This window comes from Trichechus manatus, unplaced genomic scaffold (assembly GCF_000243295.1).
Source record: "Trichechus manatus latirostris isolate Lorelei unplaced genomic scaffold, TriManLat1.0 scaffold00060, whole genome shotgun sequence".
Lineage (NCBI taxonomy): Eukaryota > Metazoa > Chordata > Mammalia > Sirenia > Trichechidae > Trichechus > Trichechus manatus.
In genome coordinates, this window is record NW_004443996.1 from 5,015,145 (window position 1) to 5,036,667 (window position 21,523).

The 21,523-nt window shown below is 36.2% G+C and overlaps 1 protein-coding gene across 1 annotated transcript in view; it reads left to right on the forward strand.

Annotated features, from left to right (window-relative positions):
* Positions 1–4,819: 4,819 nt before the first annotated feature.
* HDX (highly divergent homeobox) overlaps positions 4,820–21,523 on the forward strand; it is a 197,464-nt gene continuing 180,760 nt past the window's right edge. The window contains exon 1 of the mRNA XM_004378876.1: positions 4,820–4,930. The gene's annotated coding sequence lies outside the window, so the exon portion shown is untranslated. The remainder of the gene's footprint in view (positions 4,931–21,523) is intronic.

Below are 21,523 nucleotides of genomic sequence, written 5' to 3' on the forward strand. Positions count from 1 at the left end.
TATGTTCTACCAGTTCATATTGAATTTGTAATATTTTAAATAAAATTTTCCCAACTTGGGTATTGATTCCCCATCCTGTACTTGTGCAACTAATTTTGGTAAATCTAAAAGCAAGACTTGTTGTTTAGCCCTGTCAAACATCATCTTGTTGCATTTGTATGTTGAATCTTTTAAGATCTTTGGGATCGTGGCTAATATTTAAATTTTAATTATTCCTCCCAGATTTTATCACCTACAAAATTAATAAGTATGGCTTTAACTTATATGTTTTGAACAGGAGAAGTACAAAGCATGTTATTAGAGATATCTCTTATCTCTGAATTCGTATTACTCTAACTCGCATCACCCAATATATGCTTTCCTGCACTTATTTATTTAACAAAGGTTCATTGAGTGACTACTAAATTCCAGATATAGTACTAGGGACTGAGAATATAGTAACAGATAAGAGCTACACTGTTTTTACCTCCTTGGACCTTACTTAAATTCTTGTGGGAAAAAGTAAAATAAATAAGTAAGCAAGCAAATAATACGATTTCCCATAGTGATGTGAGGAAAATAAAGCATAGAAAGGGAAGAGAAGAGATGGAGAGTGATTTGTTGTTAGGTGCTGTCCAGTTGGTTCCGACTCACAGCGACCCTGTGTACAACAGAATGAAACACTGTCCAGTCGTGCACCATCCTCACAATCGTTGCTATGTTTGCACTCGTTAGCAGCCACATCCTGATATGGACATGAGCTTGAAGGACTTCCTCTTTTTTGCTGACCGTCTATTTTACCAAACATGATGTCATTCTCCAGGGACTGGTCCCTCCTGATGACATGTCCAAAGTACTTGAGATGAAGTCTTGCCATCCTCCCTTCTAAGGAGCATTCTGGCTATACTTCTTCCAAGACAGACTTATTCATTCTCCTGGTAGTCCATAGTATATTCAATATTCTTCGTCAACACCATAATTCAAAGGTATCATTTTTTCTTCAGTCTTATTCATTGTCCAGCTTTCTCATGCATATGAGGCTATTGAAAATACCATGGCTTGGGTCAGGCACACCTTAGTCCTCATGATGACATCTTTGCTTTTTAACACTTTAAAGAGGTCTTTTGCAGCAGATATGCCCAATGCACTATGTCATTTGATTTCTTGACTGCTGCTTCCATGGGCGTTGGTTGTGGATCCAAGTAAAATGAAATGCTTGATAACTTCAATCTTTTCTCCGTTTATCATGATGTTGCTTTTGGTCCAGTTGTGAGGAGTTTTGTTTTCTTTATGTTGAGGTGTAATCCATATTGAAGCCTGATGCAATGCATCTTTTGATTTCTTGACTCCTGCTTCCATGGGTGTTGATTGTGGATCCAAGTAAAATGAAATCCTTGAAAACCTCAATCTTTTCTCCAGATGTGAGGATTTATTGAGGTGTAATCCATACTGAAGGCTATGGTCTTTGATCTTCATCAGTAAGTGCTTCAAGTCCTCTTCACTTTCAGCAAGCAAGGTTGTGTCATCTCATATTGTTAATGAGTCTTCCTCTAATCCTTATGCTGCATTCTTCTTCATATAGTCGAGCTTCTAGGATTATTTGCTCAGCGTACAGATTGAATAAGTATGGTGAAAGACTACAACCCTGATGCACACCTTTCCCTGATTTTAAACCATGCAGTATCTCCTTGAAAGAGTGATTTGAGAGTGCTATTTTAAGGAGATTGGTCCATGAAGGCCCATCTGAGAAAGTAATATTTGAACAGAGATCCTGAGTGATGTGAAGAATCTGTCATTTGGATATCCAGGGGGTGAACTTTCCAAGAAGAAGGCATAGCAAGTGGGATTTTTTAAGGCTCTGAAGTGGGAACAGACTTTACAGAAAGGAAAACAAAAAGCCTTTGTAGCTACAGCATACTCAACCAGGGCAGGAAAAGTGGTGGGAAATAAGCCATACCAGGGACTTAAGACTTTATGGTTAATGTGATGGGAGACATGCGGAGGGCTTTATGTGATGTGAGTGATATGAACTGACTTATAGTTTATAGAGAATATTTTGACTAATATTAAAAGAAAGTATTGGATAAGGACAAGAGCAGAAGATAGGAAACCATATGAGATTCTTTTGCAGTAGTTAAAGCTACGGGTGATACTGACCTTGACTAGTGTAGTAGTGATGGAGGAGGTAAGAAGCTCTCAGACTTGGGGCATATTTTGAAGGTACAGCCTACAGGATTTACTAAAGGCTTGGATATGGAGTGTGAGGGGATAAGAGTAATGAGAAACTGGGTGAATTTAATTTAATTGCCTTCTTTAGTACTCTGGTTTCATATATCTCTTTTCTTGTCAATTAGACTATAATCTCTTTAAGGATAGAGACCTTGCCATTTTTTTTTTCTCTCATATCAATGTCACTTCCAGGTACATGGTAGGTGCTTAGCAAATGTGTTAATCAGTAGTAGTTCATCTCTGAGTCCTCCATTTTCACCCTTATCGTTCCTTCTTTGAAATGTCTCTGATCCAATCATTTCTCTTCTTTTCTGCTGGAAACACCTTGATGTAGGCCCAAGTCATCTTTAACCTGGATTATCACTACAACTATATCTCTCATTTCAGCCTATCCCCAATCTGATTAAAACTGCAAATTACTGACTGACAAATCACTTGAAAAATTGCTTTCAGTCATTCATTCGACAAGTTCTTATTGATTTAGCTATTTTGTGTCCGTCTGGACTCTTCTAGATGCTAGTGATGCAGTAATAAACAAAACAGACAAAAACTCTGCCCTCATGGAGCTTACATTTGCAATAACTATGTAAAAAATACAGAGTATTGTTAAATAATAATAAGTGCTATGAATAAAAGTAAAATAAGGAAAGGGGGTATAGGGAGTGTTGAGATTTCAATGTTAAATTAGGAATACCTCTTTGAAGAGGTTGCATTTGATCAGAGATTTGAATGAAGTGAAGGAATCAGTCATACAGAGATCACAGGGAGCAACATCCTGATATGGACATGAGCTTGACTTATTTTCAAAATGGAGAGAAGGCCAGTGTGATTGGAAATTGAGTTAGTGGTAGAGTGGCAGAAGATGAGGTCAGAAAAGTGGTAAAGGCCAAACAAATCATTTAGGGCCTTGAGGCTATGATAAGAAATTTGCATTTTATGCTATATGTGAATGAAAATCATTAGACAGTCTGGAGCTGGACAAGATTTGACTTTTGTTTTAAAAAATTCGCCCAAGCTGTTGTGTAGATTATTGACTGTAGAGGGCTGAGGTTCCCTCCAGGGTCTTTAATAGCTTTTAAGAAGCTCTGGGTCGCTGAGTTGGAATGGACTCAATGTCAGTGGGTTTGTTGGTTGGTGGCTCAATGGTTAAGCACTGGGCTACTAACTGAAAGGGTGGTGGTTTGAACCTACCCAGCTGCTTTTCAGGAGAAAGCCCGGGCAATCTGCTCCTATAAAGAATACAGACTACAAAACCCTATGGGGCAGTTCTACTCAGGGGATCCCTATGAGTCGAAATCGATTCCTCACCACCTAACAACAACAACAGTCAAATCAAAGTTCTATGACTGTTTTCAAAAGCTGTTATAATCAGTCTATCCTATCTTTCACTAGTCCTCAACATAAGCATTCTATTTGTCAGGCTGATATCATCAGGGACTTTCTCATATAACATATATTTCTACTTCCCTACTTTTGCCTATTTCTCCCCCTTTAAAACAGTGCCTTCAATCCCCTCCTATCCACCATTCAAGATTCAATTACAATGTATAATGCTTTTTCAACTATTCCCACCGTACTGATGTCTCCTGTCATCATTCTACATAGCTCTTGTTTGTCGTTCATGGATGAGCACTTTATCATGTACTTTATTTTATTGTTGTGAATGTTTCATGTGTACCGATGTTTTATCCCCAATAATGTTTAAGTTCTATAATAGCGGAGAACCAATGAATTATACATCTCTTATGGCATCCAGCAAAGTGTCGGAGTGTATCTGGTGAATGTTGACTCATACAACATGTTGCTTGAGGTTGCTTTCTGTAATGGCATAATGATGATCACTCAGGTAACTTCTGGTAAAACAGGGATTGAAGTTAGGTGCAAAGAACTTTAATTGCTTGCCTCAGTCGCTAGAGTCAGCCAGTCACATGTAACAGCACACTCACTCTTACAAATTTCAAAGGCTCAAGAAAAGGTGCCTTCTTGATTTTGATAGCACTGAATATATCTCTGTCAAGTTGAATACCGACCACAAAAGACAGTATTTCTTTATGCAATCACTTGATTTTGGTAGCGTGCAAGAATTCTGCTGGAAGACCAGGCAGCACCTCTTAAGTGGCTGGTATATAGTTACTGTGGTTACAGGGAAAGGAGCCCTGGTGGCAGGGGTTAAGCGCTTGGATGCTAACTAAAAGGTCGGTGGTTCAAACCCAACAGCCATTCTACAGGAGAAAGATGTGGCAGTCTGTTTCCATAAAGATTACAACCTTGGAAACCCTATGAGGCAGTTCTACTCTGTCCTATATAGTCGCTATGAGTCAGAACCAACTGGACGGCAACGGGTTTGGTTTGGTTTGGACTCACAGAGATGCTGAGCATTCAAAGCTACTCTGGGAGGGAGCACTTCAGAGAGGCCTGGCCATGGATTCAGCTGATCTGTACGGGGAGTAGGCAGCCCCACTGCAAGCAGCCTTCTCTCTCCCCCCTCCCCACTCTTCGGTTCTGGGCAGAGGCCAGGGACTGTCCGGAGCTGATCTCGGGCTCCCATTGGCCGCTGTCTTTTGTGACGTCACGATCATGATGAGAATTGATGATCGGACACGCTGATTTCATTGTCTGAGGCGGCAGGGAGACCAAGGAAAAATCTCGCTGAATCCGCCTGCCCCAGCACTGGCCTGATCTAGGATCTTCTGATCCCTCTCGTGACCGCACCACGCCCGAGGTAAGCACCCAACGTCGGTGGGTGTGAAGTGCAAAGGAGGGAGGCCAAGGCACCCAGCTACTGCTGTGCCCAGTGGGGGGCCCGTAGGTTCAGCTGCTTAAAGAGGCAGACAACAAATTGGTGTGGCTTCTGGGGAGCCAAATGACGATATATACCCTTTGGGCAAAGGCTGGCGGCAGCGTGATGTTAGAAATGAGATGAAGACAGGGAGGCAGTATTGCAAGAGAACAAGGGGCCTTGCTCTCTGAGAAGGCGATGTTTGGGATTCGCTTCTAGCCCTCTGGCAGAAGGAGGTGGAGCCTCTACCTCCAAAGAAAGGAGGGGAATGAATTCTACCACTTCTAGATTTCACTGGACAGTAGATTTCTCACAGCCCTAACCAAACGCAGGGAGGGTGAAGCGCCTGCGCATTAGTACCTTGCGAGAGGTGGGGTTCCAGGCGAGGGGAATGGGCTAGGGTTTGCGCAGGCGTATTTTCACTTTCATCGGAGGGAGTGGGGCTGAGTGCTGTCTAGGCAGAGTGTGGGAAGGATTGGGGAATTGACCTGGTAATGGTTCAAGCGCCAGTGACAGGGAGGGGTCTGCAAGTTACTTTGAATCTGGCCTTCCTAGCATACACAGCCCCCAAAACGGGCCACATAAATTTGAGAAGGCAAATTCTTAGTCTACAGATACCAAGTTTGGAATAATGGAGAGAAATTTGTGGAATAGAAATTACTGAGATAAAGAACAGTTTAAAAAAAACCCCACTAATTATTCAAAGGAATTCAACTTCAGGGAGCTCTAATTTTAGGTATCATTCAGTTATTTTGAACCTTCCACTCTGGAGACACAGGGTGAGATCTACTGTGTAGACTCAGTGAGAAATACTCTTTTCTCTTCTTTTTTTCTTCTTGGAACATGTGTTATGGTTCGGTACCATTAAGTCCTTCTTCCTTTGTGTCTGTGCTACAAGCACCAAAGTCAAATTTTATTTTGAGGGGAACTGTCTGTCTTCCCTTCATTGGAGGGGTTATATTATTCAGCAATTGTCCGGAAAAAACTGCGCGTCTGTTGTCAATGGAGAAAATAGTGTTATTAATTCTGTTCCACTGTCTGATTATAGGAGCCCTGGTGGCGCAGCTAACCAAAGGGTCGGCAGTTGGAACAGGAGCCGCTCCTTGGAAACCCTATGAGGAAGTTCTACTCTGTCCTATAGGGTCGCTATGAGTTGGAATCCACTCGATGGCAACGGGTTTTTTTTTTTTTTTTTTTTGGTCCGATTATAGACACCAGACTATTCACAGAGGAATCTGGATTTTTCTTCATTTCCTATAATTAAGAGATTATCAAGTCCTGGTAAAATTTCCTTTGAAAGCTCTCTCATGTCATCCTTCCCTTATTCTACAATCTAAACTCTCATCACCACCCATCCAGTCACTATAGGAGCCTGCTAACCAGCCTTAACCTATGCCGCATATCCCTGAATTTAGTCTGTAACTTCTAATTCATTCTGCCGCAGTGATGGTTTGTTAACGTATCTTTTGTCAACTAATTTTCCTTCGTCAAAACCTTCTTGGATTCCTGTTTTCTATTGTTTCAAGATCAATTCCACCTGGATTTCAAAGAGTTTCTTAATCTGTCCTCATTCTACCACAGAAACCTTATTTTACTCTATTCTTTGGTGCACAACTCTCTTTAATAAGTCTGCTGAACAATCTAACTCTAGAACGTTGCTCTTTGCACCACTGCCACCCCCTTCACCTAGAATGCCCTCCCTCTACTTATTCAAATACCTATTTTGGAAGCTCATCTCAAGTTGCACCTCTCCATATGTGCCTTCTAACACTAACCCAACCATTACTGAGTTTCTTTTTTGGAACTTCTACAGCAGTGCTTGTATTTGTCACTTATAGCCTGATCTATGTTGTCTTCTTATTTGTTCTTTGTGTCAGAAAATTTTAAAACCTCAACTGTATTTTAAATATGTCCTTAATGGTTGCCACCGTGCCATTTTCTTTTTTAACCCCCTGCCCACAGCTCCTGGCTGACTAACTAAAATAGGTATAGCCATATATGTTTTTTTTTCCCTAGAAAACTATTTCCTGGGAAATGAACAAATATTGTTATGGAGATAATTGTATCTATGTGAACAAGTATTCATCATTGTCAGGCAAGAAACCCTTTCCAAACCAAAAAACCCTTTGCCATTGAGTGGATTCCGATTCATAGCGACTCTATGGGACACAGTAGAACTACCCCATAGGGTTTCCAAGTCTGTAATCTTTACCGAAGCAGACTGCCACATCTTTCTCCCTTGGAGAGAATGGTGGATTCAAACTACCGACCTTTAGGTTAACAGCCAAGCACTTAACCCCTGTGCCACCAGGACTCCTTAGAGACCCTCTAGTGACTGAAAATACCTGAATATATCAGAGAAAAGGCATCATCGAGATCTCTTTGTACTGAGTGGCTTCCAAATATATCATATCCTCATGAATAAGGCCAAGGGAACATTATCTCAGAAGTGATACGGTCTGTAATTTTTTTCTGTTTGAAAAATACTAAAGGGATATTCCACTGTTCTGTACTTCTCTTTGATGACATTGCATCATGTATCTTCCTTTTAAAATCTACTAATTACTCACTTTTTTATGGCATTATATTTTGCAGTTGCTGTCTTACATTGACGATGACTGACAGTTTCCATTTTTATATCTCTTGCATCAGAGCTAATCATTGTGATGGTTGCCACAATTGTTATTATATATCCGTTGTCATTTTTCCTACCCCTTGGGCTTCAGATTGCACTGTTCCACAGAGCTCAAGTTCTACTTGAAGGAAAGTGTGATCATGATTTAAAATAGAGACTTTTTACAGATTTCATTTTGGCTGCTCTTTCACTTTGAGGCTCCTTCCCAATGTCATACAGAAGTTTGAAGTTCAGGAATATGGATATACATCAGTCCAGAAGGGTGTCATAACCTGTAAATTTGAAAATCACTGCCATAAATTTTTGCAAGTGGACTATGAATATTATTTATAATAATAGAAAATCCTTTCTCTTTGACCTTTTCTCTTATTACCTGCATCATGTGAATCCCCTCAGATGTTTTAACTTGTAGTCCATCTGCATAATAAGTAATAAGACTTTCCTAGCCATTTATACATTAGGCCAAGACACAAAACTGTTCAAAGTTAGAAAACTGGAGAGATTTGGTGCTTAGGAATACATTTCTCATTTTAGAGAGCTTAAAATAAAATATGAAAAAATATAAGAGTTAGGCATGTGTGTTTTAAGGCTTATTTTACAATTCCTATCTGAATAAGAGGAAGGAATTTGATTTTCTCATTTAAGTTGTAAAATTTGAGCTGGAAGGGTCTTTTTATCAATAAGCCAATTCTTTCATTTTACATATGAGGAAGCTGAAGCCCAGAGAATTACAGTATCTTATCAACATTAATAAATGCTGATACTTATCAGGCACTTAGTGTCAGGCATTGTGCTAAGAATTTTATACATTTTATCGTATTTAAGTCTCACAACATCTCTATCAGAATATTATTTCCCATTGTACAAATAATAAAACAAAGGCTCAAAACAGTTGATTTGCTCAGTGACACACAGCTACTGAATGTCAAAGTCAGGACGCAAACCTAGGTCTATTTTAATCACCAAGAAATGCTTAACCAAGGTCATGCAATGAGTTTTTAGCAGAGCTTTGGCTAGGATCTAAATCACTGGATCTCCAGCTCAATGTGTATGTATGTGTATGTGTTTGTGTATCTGTGTGTGTGTTATTCTACAGTGTTTACCATGAACACCATACCACTTCTACAAAAGGAGTGATTTCTCTACTTGACCAAATGGTGTATACTTATATCCCTTTTTAGGTATTTTTTTGAAAACACACTGTCTTAGTCATGGTTAAAGAAGATGGCATTACATTTTGTATGAAATATATTTAAAAATATTTAATTAATTCTGCCTTTAAAATTGTACTGTGCTTCTAGAAGGGGTTATGCCTTTGTTCAGTGTAATCACCAACAGGATAAAAATATTTGAATTGTTGATTTTGATTTTACAGTAGAGTCAGTTGAGAGTTAAAATTGAAATTGGTGATGTGTTAATATACTTTCATTGAGTATACTACATCGAGATATACTGGTTTGGAAGTAATGGGTGATAATTCTAGAGAGAGATAATTCTGCATAAAAAGGAGCCTGGAGAGGTTAGTATATTCAAAATCTGTCACCGATAATGTGGTACCTCTCCAGCTTGCATAAAATTTCAAGGCAATACATTGAAACTTGTCTTCACAAATAGAGAACCATCCTTGTGCCAACTAATAGTAAAATTTCCTCGATTAAACCACAGATCTAGGTACATATACGGCAACTGTATAAATGAGATTGTACCATGTCAATTAAATGCTACACCTTACATCTACCATCTGTAAAGAAATCTATAGCAGCAACTGTCCTACCTTCTTGGTATCCTGTTGTTTTACAAGTAGACTTTGTACAATTAAGCTGATTCTTATCATTTTTAAGCCTGTTATTTGTCAGAGTGGCCGAATTTTAGGTAAATATCTCCCTAGCTTCTCTTCCCTTGGAATTGGGGACAATTCCTTTTAAGCGTCTTCTTTTTTTTTAATTGTGGTGAAAATATTCATAAGAAAACATATGCCTTCTCAACAATTTCTGTGTACAATTCAGTGACATTGATCATATTCTTCAAGTTGTGCACCCCTTCTCAATGTTCTTTTTCGAATTCTTCCCAACACCTTTAACATAAACTCTAAGCTAAAACTGCCCCTTTCCTTCTCCATCCCTCCCCTGGTAACCACTAATAATCTTTGGTTTTTATATACTTTATTTTATATAAGTGAGATCATACAGTATTTGTCCTTTTGACTTACTTCACACAGCATGATGTTTTGAAGAGTCATCCATATTGTGGCATGCATCAAGACTGCATTTCCCTTTATGACTGAGTAGTATTCCATTGTGTGTATATACCACATTTTGTTTATCCATTTGTCTGTTGTTGGACATTTTAGTTGTTTCCTCCTTCTGGCTATTGTGAAAAGTGCTGCAATAAACATTGGTGTACAGGCTTCTGTTTGCACTTCTTTTAAGGTTCTTAAAATGACTGTGCAAAAATGTGACTCCTACATGCCCAAAGTAGGTGCTTTACACATGTAGACAATCATTTGTACATGGACCCCAAATATTCCTCTGGATATTAACTAAATTTAAAGCTCTTCCTCTTCTTTAGTTTCTATGAGTTTCTTTTTTTCACTCTTCCACATCTAATATGAAACTGTTTAAGTAATATTACCTAACATTTATTGAGTATTTACTGTGTGCCAGGTATTGTGAGAAGGTCTTTATATGCATTGCATCATTGAATTCTCACAGAAACTCTATAAGGTAAATACTATCTTTATCTCTATTTTGTAGATGAGGAAACCACTGCAAAAAAAAAATTTAGGTAGCTTGCCCAATGTCATACAGCTAGGAAGTACAGAGCCAGGACTTGAGGGCAAATATCATTCTAGAGTCTGTGCTCTTATCAACTAGGTTACAGGTTAGAGAGCTCAAGTGAGGCCCTGTATTTATTTAATTAAAAAAAAAGTGTGTGTGTGTATGTGTGTTTGGATTTTTCCCCGTAATTTCTCTTTCTGAGCCTCTTAAGTATTTCACCCACATTGAGAACAGGCCTGTGGCATTTTCCTTTTTCTCTCAGTGGAGATGGAGAGTTTTTATAGAAAAGCTGAGGTTTAGGGGAAGTGGGATCATTGGGTTGACTTCTAATGGCTTCAATGGTATGACCTATACACTATTCTTTCCAACTGTCAAGTATCAAGCCATGATGAAAATATTTCTTTATTGGGTTTTACAAACAGGTAGATTATAACACTATATAAGTTTTCTACTACCTAATGTATTGTTTTAATACTTTTTTTATTTGGTTAGCTTGGTCTACCTATTGCATGTTTTATGGATGCAATAGCTCTGCCATTTAGGAAAGTAATTATCTGAGATCCATTCCCTAAATAGCTTTGCCCTTTCACAGACCAAGCTTTTGTTACATTGAAATTGCCTCAACAGAGCAACAATTTGAAGAGACTCAGGATGTTGTAAAATGTGGAATAACAAATATATTCTGATTACTGGAAAGTATTACATTAGGTATTATAATGTTCAGGCTTGAAACATCTCCACTATTCTAGGACAACAGTATGTCAACACAAACTTATTTTGAATATGTATGCTAGTTATTAAAAATTACTACTCAGATGTACACTGATGTTCATTGCAGCACTATTCACAATAGCCAAAAAGTGTAAATAACCTAAACGTCCATCAACAGATAAATGGATAAACAAAACATGGTATATTTATATGACGAACTATTACTCAGTGGTAAACAGAAATTAATTCCAGATACATGCGAACAACCTGGATGAATCTTGAAAACATACTGAGTGAAATAAGTCAGTTACAAAAGGACACATATTGTATGATCTTACTTATATGAAATAGACAAATATATAGAGACCAAAGTTTACTAGGGGTGAGAAGGACATGGAGGGGGGTCATTGCTTAGGGAGAACTGAGTTTCTGTTAATGGTGGTGGAATAATTTGAAATGTGGTGATGGTTACACAACATGATGAACATAATCAACGTCACTAAATTGTACATGCAAAAATTGTTGAATTGGCAATTTTTTGTTGTATACATATTTACCACAATAAAAAATGAAAAACATTTAAAGAAAATTACCAGTCAGGGATTTTATTTAGAGCCTATAGACTCACTTTTATCACCAATGAATGGTTAAAAGATGCTGAAGGTCAGTTTTGGGTTGTTTTTTTGTTTGATTGTTTTTTCAACTAGTAATACTTAATGTAGATAGAGATTTTCTTTTTAACTCAGTATTGGTTGTGATGTGAAGCCAATAAATTTTCTGGTAGAGTTTATCTGTAGCTATTATATCATCCCTACTCAAAGTGTGTTCCATGGAGTGGCAGCCTTGGCATCTGGGAGCTTGTTAAGAATTGCCAAATTTCTGGCCTAACGACAGACCTGTTGAATCAGAACCTGCATGTTAACAAGATCCTCAAATGATTCGTATGCAAATTGAAGTCTGGGAGGCACTGATGTAAAGTAAATCTGACTTCTTATACACCTTAGACATTTAAGAACTGGTTGTCATAGAAAAACACTGAATTTCCTTCTTTTTCTTCATTTTCACATGTGTAAAGAAATATGTAATCGAAGTGTTCTCCACTGTATATTGTCTGGATAATATAGATAAGATTTAACCCATTCCGGAGTCAACATTGTTTTATTGAGAGGACAGTTACGCCTATCCAATGGATAAAAATTTTAAGTATCTGACTAAATCCATTTATTTTGTTGTTACTAATGGCCTTACCAATTTGCAGTTGGCTGCTAACTGAAAGGTTGGCTGTCCAGCCCACCCAGCGGTCCCACAGAAGAAAAGCCCTGGTGATCTGCTTCTGTAAAATTTGCAGCCAAAAAAAAAAAAAACCCTACAGAGCAGTTCTACTCTGTAACACATGGAGTCACCATGAGTTGGGTGCCAACCAACGGCAGCTAACAACAACAACAAATGGCCTTACCATTGAGGTGGTATTTATTCTAATTTCTTCACTTGGCTTGTCAACAGAACGTTGCAGAATAGTGTGGATATATTGGAGGTCATTGTCACCAACACCGTTCAAGGAAAACTATCATTTTCTGTTTGCTTCTGTAACAAATTACCACAAACATAGTGGTTTAAAACAACAAAAATTTATTATCTTACAATTCTGAAGGTCAGAAGTCCAAAATGGGTTTTACCGGGCTAAAAATCAAGTTGTCAGCAGGGATGCCTTCCTTTTTGGAGGTTCTAGGGGAGAATCCATTTTATTGCTTTTTCCAGTTTCTAGAGGCTACCCACATTTTTTGGCTCATTGTCCCCATCCGTTCTCAAAGCCAACAATGGCCGGTTAAGTCTTTCTCACATTTCTTCACTCTGACACTAACTCTTCTGCCTCCCTGTTCCACATTTATAGACCTTTGTGATTACATTGTGCCCACTCAGATAATTTAAAATAATCTCCCTATTTTAAGGTCATTTGATTAGCAACCTTATTTCCCTCTTCAACATTAATTCACCTTTGTTATATAACCTAACATATTCACAGTGTCTGGGCATTAAGATGTGGACATCTTTGGGAGGTCATTATTCTTCTGCCTACTGCTAGGAATTGTTATTTTTTTGGCTGATAAAATAAGTCAGCTTCCAATATTTTTATTGAAATAATCAGCCAGTAATGCCCTTGTAGCTGATATCTAAGATCATCACCCACAAAGGCATTTATTTATTTAGTAAATTTGTGTTCTACACTATGGTAGGTGCTGAACAAAGTGAAATGGACATTGAAGAGCTTATGACATAAATTAGATATTTATAGTAAATCAAATTCTGAAATACGTTACTTCACATCTCTGGCCCTCAGTTTATTCAACTGTGAAATGAGGGGTATAAGCTTCATAATATCTAAGGACAATTCTAGCTTAAAAATTCTATGATTCATCTTCATTTTTAAGCTATTAATTAGATATATAGGAGCCCTGGTGGTGCAGTGGTTAAGTGCTCAGCTGCTAACCTTAAGGTCAGCATTTCGAACCCACCAGATGTGGCAGTCTGCTTCCTTAAAGATTTACAGCTTTGGAAATCCTATGGGGCTGTTCTACTCTGTTTTCTACAGGGTTGCTATGAGTTGGAATCGACTGGAAGGCAACGTGTTTGGTTTTGGTGTTTTTTAGTTAGATCTATACATTAATAAAAAGTATTAAGTGTAGGCAAAGCCCTCAAAATGGTGTTGTCCTTCTTCAGGAACCAGTATCTTAATCATTACCATCCCTGCTGTTTTTAGCCCACTTCCTAACCTTCTACTTTAAAGAGAAGTAATAAAGACATTATTGAGAATCATCTTTGTTCTTTTGGCTTCCTTGACCCTTTTGAAATTGGTTTAAGACTTATGTTCAGAACACAGGACATTAATGGTGCTATGTATGCAATATACACTTAAATAAACTTAAATAAATGGGGAAATCGTCAGGTATCTGTGGTGATACATTTATATATCAGCAGCCTTTGAGAGTAGTGACTTGAAAGGAAAGGATTATTTTTTAAAAATCTCTGTTCTTATTTTTCAGTATTTCAAGATCTGTTGGAGCAATATGTGTTTTCACAACTTACTGGTGAAGCTGTAGTTTCTAAGAAGCCTTGATCATCTTTGAGCATGTGGTTATCAGGTTACCTGAATTTAATGTTAGTGGTAAAATAATAATTGCTTAATATGCTCATGATCAGACCTTGGGTTGTATATTCCATAGATTCAGATCTAGTCTAATTGCCATCAAATAATATAATTATGATGAAGGACTCAAAAGCATGTTAGGTGTATAACAATTCTGCACAAGAGTCATTTGATCCATCTCTTTGTTTCCAGGCACAACTACCCTTAACTCTTAATATATAATATACAAATCTGATTCAGAAAACACTAAAAGAAAGCCTAGTTTAATTGAAAAGTTATGGCTTCAATCTTTTTAAAACAAATTTTAACCACCAATCAAAAGTCTGGCTGGGAGTGGGGTGGTAGGAGAGGCAGGGTAGGTTAGGATGGAGGTGTGTGGATGATAAATAAAGGTTAACAGAAATGTAATAAAGACAACCATTCGCTAAAGCGAAATCATAGGCACAACTAGATTATATCAATATAATGAATAATTTATTAACAATCAGTTTTCCAATGTGTGGAAATGGGAAATTTTATAGAATTTTCTCAATAGTAAATTAAAATGCAAACTACATTTTAAAGGTATTAATGTAGAATGTAAATGGCAAGACTGTGAAATTTTAGTACTCAATGCTTGTGGCAATGCAAAAATTTTTATTAGACTGGTGAAAGGTAGAAGTTATTTACTCTAACAATTTTCCTGGGAACTAGAAATGTAGAAATAAACACAATTTAGTCAACACTTATGGTATATATAGCTAAGGGAATGCTATATAGCACTGGTCATTAGTTGGCATATATTCTGTATAGGTATGTGCGATTGTGATTGTATGAAAGCAGAGTTAAATAAAACAGAAAATCAGTTATCCAGTTGAGACCCTGTTTATGCTTCTGTTCAATTGAATATCTGTCTGAAATTTATCTTTCTTATTATAATTATATAATTATTATTATAGTATGAGTTTTGAAGTTTTGATATTTGGATTTATGATATTTGTAGTTTACAGGTATTTTATTTTAATATGTTGAAACTTGTAATAAACACAGGTTTCAATAAGGGCTAATAAATTATTATTGTTGATAAATAATCTGAGATCCAGAATATCCATTGTGGTTGTCATGAGTCAGAATCGACTCGACAGCAACTGTTTTTGGTGGTTTTACTGCTTTTTTGATAGCAAACATTAACCTTTTTATTATTTGACATTAGAGCTATAGCTACAGGGGTAAATGTACCTGTTGATATGTTTCTTTTCATATATTTATGTGGAGGATGTGTACAGAAAATTGTATTGCAATTTTCTGTCAGGTCACTATGAATATATATTTTTATGTAGCTGGCAATCATAAATATTAGTTGTGTAGTATGTTAAGTGTTTTTATGAGGTCAGTGTATATTTGTGCCCTGAGAAAGTAGTAAAAGAAATTATTAAAAGTTCCCTCTGTTTCATATTTCTATCTAAGTAATACATGCCAATTAGAGTTCTTAAAGAGAAGAGATGCATAAAATGCTTTTCAGTAATTATAGCCCAGTAAACAGATAATGAATATCCTTTTAAAGTTTTAGAATAGACAAGATGTCTGTTACTAAAACCTTAAGTTTAAAAGATGCTGTAATTTATTTTTCTTGCAATATCTCCAAATTCTGGCAAGTTAATTGTAGAATAAGCTGAATAGAGAGAAATGCTTCTTGTAAAGATGAGGATCATTAAATGTAAATCACAGAATAAAGTGACAGCTTCTGAGAACATATTCACAGTAGCAATTATTTTACACATGTTCAAATTTTATTAGGTTCAAAGTATAAATTCATTACTGTATATTTAATTAAGCTTTTACTAAATAAAAGTTCAACAACTTAGTTTTTGATAGAATTCACCGAGTTTAATATACTGCCTTTTTCTTTTCAATATTTAATCTACATTAAAAAATTTTACAGAGGCATCTTCATATATGGACATCATGCCTATTGTTGTACTTAATTTTTGTATTTTCCAAAATTTTAAAAGATCAAACTCTCATCAAATAGAATCACAGCACCAGTCTTCTTTTCACATGGTAAAATAATAATGTACATTTCATTTATTTGAAATTTACATATAAATGGTATGGGAGTGGATTGATGTATGTTAAAAGAATTATTTCCAATAAAAATGACCAGTTGGTTATAGAATAGTTAACTATATCAACGACAATAGCTTTTGCATAACACATTATAGTTTACCAAGTATTTTAATAAAGATAGATAATTATGTGAAGATGATTTGTTGTTGTTAGGTGGCGTTGAGTCAGTTCCAACTCACAGAGACCTTATGTACAACAGAACAAAACTCTGCCCGGAACTCCGCCATTCTCATGATCATTGTTATGCTTGAGCCCATTGTTGCAGCTGCTGTGTCAATCCGTCTCGTTGAGGATCTTCCTCTTTTTTGCTGACCCTCTACTTTACCAAGCATGATGTCCTTCTCCCGGGACTGATCCCTCCTAATAACATGCCCAAAGTATGTGAGATGAAGTCTCGCCATCCTTGCTTCTAAGGAGCATTCTGGCTGTGCTTCTTCCAAGACAAATTTGTTCATTCTTTTGGCAGTTCATGGTATATTCATATATGTACCATATATGAAACAATGGATTTCAGACATTAGAAAAAAGACAGCACTATACTGTGTTTCCTGAGAGAAGGGAAATAAATAAGGTGACTGCAGCAATATGAGTGCCCCAACCCACTGTCTGGAAAGAGTTTCCATGCCACAGCCTAGGGAGAAGGAATTCAAACAATCGGGCAGTCTTTCTGAGTTGAGGAGACAGAGTTAAGGGAGGCTGCTAGAATTTGAGCAGCAAGGTATTGGAGAGAAGAAGGTGCACAGAGAGGTGAAAATTGCACAGAGAAAGCTCTGGAGAGCTGCAAAGGGCCCCTAGAGACTTTGGCTGAATACTGATCGACTTAAGCGTAGAAGGAAACTCTTGAGGCCAGAGAAAGAACGGCCAAAAATGATCAACAAAACAGTCTTTAGAGTTCCCATGGGTTGGGAATAGTTCATGCTCCCACCAGCTTGACAGGAGAACCTCATAATTTATGAGACATATAGAAAAGCCCTCAGAAGAATATTGCCTCAGTAATAGGGCAAAATAGTCCTAGACTAAAGGCAATTAGGGATTTGCCTAACAAAATTTAAATGCAAACATCAAAAGGATCAACGTAACTTAACTACATCCCAGAAGAAAGCTGCAAAATATTTAAAGAATACAGAAAACTTACAAGAATAAATAAATTTATCAAGCATGCAAAAAGGTAGGAAAAAGCAAGTAAAGAAACAGAATGAAAAATAACAGAAATTATAGAATTAGCAAAGAAGAATTAAAACAACTATTAAAACTATACTGCATATGCTCAACAAAGTAGAAAAAAGCACATGACGAGGAAAGGAATAGAATTTTTTTTAAAAGATCCAAATAGAAATTCAAGAGATGAAGTTATGATATATGAGATAGTAAATACACTAAATAGTTTTTAGCAGCAATAAGATCAGATACTGCAGAAGAAAAAATATGATGAACTTGAAGACATAGAAGCAGAAATTATCTAAAATGAAAGCCAAAGAGAAAAAACACAGAAACAAATTAATGTAGCAACAGTTTGCTGTGGAACAATATCAAGCAACCTAACGTACATATTTTTGGAGTCCCAGAAGTGGGGGAAGGAATAAAAAATAAAATTAACACCTGAAAATTTTCCAAATTTGATGAAAACTATAAACCCACATAGCCAAGAAGCTCAACAATCCCAAAAAGAAGAAACGTAATGAAAATGACACCAAGGCATTTCTCAATCTAATTATTGAAGTACAGAGAAAAAAGGAAAATTTTAAAAACAGCCAGAGTGGGGGAAAAAGACACATTACATACAGGGGAACAAACATAAAGATGATAGGAGATATTTCAGGGAAAACAATGCAACTCAGAATACAATGGAGCAACATCTAACATACTGAAATAAAAAAAAATCTGTTTACCAACAACTCTATATCCAAAGATGAAAACAAAATGAATTCTTTCTCACTGATACAAAAGCTAAAAAACATGCATCATGGGCTGATGTACACTACAAAAGAATGGGAAAAGAATACAAGATTGTAATTTGGACTGCTCAATGAAATGAAGAGCACTGGAAATAATGAATATGTGGGTAAATTAAAAATAATTTTTTCAATCACTTTAAAAGATAATTCACTCTTTAAATTTTACAAAATAAATTATTGGAGGTTTTATAACATATGTAAAAGTAAAATGTATGACAATCAATGGCACAACGCTCAATAGAAGAGAAATAGGAGTATACTATTGTAAGATTCTTTTATTATACATGAAATGGTATAATACCACAGAACTTATCATGGTGATAACGTTAAAGATGTATACCATGTCATTAATGCAACCATTATAAAATAAGAAAAGAGTGATGAGCCAACAAATAGAATAAATAAATAATATATAACCATAAAAAATTTAATCCAGAAGAAGGCAAAAAAAAAAAAAAAAAAGGAACAAAGAACAGATGGGACAAATACAAAAGCAAGATGGTAGATTTAAACCCAACCATATTTATAATCAGATTAAATTCAAAATGGTCTAAAGATACCAATTAAGAAGCAGACATTTTCATACTGGATTAATTAAAAAAAAAAACTGCATCCTGTCTGCAAGTAACCCACTTTAAATACAAAGACACAGGAAGATAAAAATAAATGAATGAAAAAAACATATACCGTGAAGACTACTCAAAAGAAAGCTAAACTATATTAGTATCAGATAAAGAATATTTCAAAGAAAGAAATTCTATTAAGAATAAAGAAGGTCAATCATACTGATGAAGGGATAAATTCATTAAGAGAAAATAAAAATCCTAAATATTTATTTACCTAATAGCAGAGTTTCAAAATATATGAAACAAAGACAGATAAAACAGAAAAGAGAAACAGATAAATCCAAAATTATATTCAGAAGTTGTAACACCTTCTCTTAGTAATTGCTAAGACAAGTAGACAGAAAATCAATAACTGTGGAAGACTTGAACAACACTATCAACCATAAACATTTATAGTCCACTTCATCCAACAAACAGCTGAACACACATTCTTCTCAAGTGCACAAGGAGAGCTGACCAAGATAGACCATATTCTGGGCCATAACATAAAGTTTATCAAAAATTTAAGTAAAATCATATGAGGGGAGTTCTCTGACTGCAATGGAATTAAACTAGAAATCAATCACAGAAATATATCTGGGAAATCCTCAAATATTTGGAAACTAAACAACACACTTGTAGTAACTAATGTGTCAAAGAAGAAACCAAAAGGTAAATTAGAATGTGCTTTGAAGTAATTGAAAATGAAAACATGACATATCAAAATATGTGGAATGTAGTTAAATCAGCATATAGAGGGCAATTTAGAGCATTAAAGATTGATATTAGAAAAGACAAAAGCTTGAAAATCAGTGACCTGAGCTTTACCTTAAGAAATTATAAGTAGAAGAGCAAATTAAGCCCAAAACAAGCAAAAGGAAGAAAATAATAAAGAGAAGAGCAGAAATAAATGAAATAGACAACGAAATCAATAGAAAAATACAATAAAATCAAAAGCTGGATCTTTAATAAAAAGGCAGTACAGCAAAAAAAAAAAAAAAAAGAGAGAGAGAGAGAGAAAGAAGACCCAAATTATCAATATCAACAATGAGAGAGGGTATATCATTGTATATCAAACAGACATTAAAAAGTATAGTTAAAAAAATTGCCATTTAATTGATTGTGACTCATAGTGATCCTACAGGACAGAGTAGAACTGCCCCACAGGGTTTCCAAGGAGCAGCTGGTGGATTTGGTTAGCAGCCAAGCTCTTAAAAACTGCACCACTGGCTTGAAGCACTTACTGATGAAGATCAAAGACCACAGCCTTCAGTATGGATTACACCTCAACATAAAGAAGATAAAAATCCTCACAACAGTACCAATAAGCATCTTCATGATAAAGAAAAGCTTGAAGTTGTCAAGGATTTCATTTTACTTGGATCCACAAGCAATGCCCAGGGAAGCAGCAGTCAAGAAATCAAAAGATGCATTACATTGGGCACATCTGCTGCAAAAGACCTCTTCCAAGTGTTAAAAAGCAAAGATGTCCCTTTAAGGACTAAGGTGTGCCTGACCCAAGCCTTGGTGTTTTCAGTCTCCTCATATGCAAGTGAAAGCTGGACACTGAATAAGGAAGACAGAAGAAGAATGAATGAGTTTGAATTAAGGTGTTGATAAAGAGTATTGAATATACCATGCTTGGTAAAGTAGACGGTCAGGGAAAAAGAGGAAGACTCTCAAACTGAAGAACTGACACAGTGGCTGCAACAATGGGCATAACAAAGATTGTGAGGATGGCGCAGGACCAGGCAGTGGTTCATTATTTTGCACATAGGGTTGCTGTGTGTTGGAACCAACTAAGCGGCATCTAACAACAACAAAATAAACCTTGGATAATAAGGTAGCTTGAAGTTTGAGCAGCTGATAAGAAACATTTACCTCTAGAAATTTTTATTAGGAGCATACCCATTGCAAGAAGTAACACAAATACATTTGCCATAAACTTCCATGAAATGAGGATGCAGGAATGGAATATAGATTCCTCCCAACAGATGCACTCCAGGTAGAATGGTATGTAGAAGGCTTATGCTTCTATCAAGTAAGGCTGAGGAGGCATCTGGTCCTAGGGAGAGTGTTGTCAAGCTCTGACTTCAAACAATTACCTGGTTTATGCCAAGCAGCCAGCTACGGCTGCAGTGATATTTCTTGGCTGTACTGTTTCTGCTGGAGGGCAACATAGTCTGTTTCTCTTGGGGACTTTTGAACTTTAGAATACTATTTGTAAACCTCTTTCTACTTACACTCCTATAACAAAGTCTCTTTTTAAAATACATAATACTGATCTGTATTCTAATGTTGGAATGTTTCTCTAATATCAAACCAAAAAAACAACAACAAAAAAAAAAAAACTGCACCACCGAGACTCCATAAAAGTATAGTTAGTGACTATTAATAACTTTATGCTTATAGATTCAACAACTTAGAGAAAATAAATAAATTTCTTTAAAGATAGAAACTACCAAAGCTCATTCAAGGAAAAATACAATAACTGAACACCCTATAACTATTTTTTTTTTATTGTACTTCAGGTGAAGGCTTACAGAACAAATAGTTTCTCATGAAACAGTAGTACACATATTGTTTTATGACATTGGTTAAC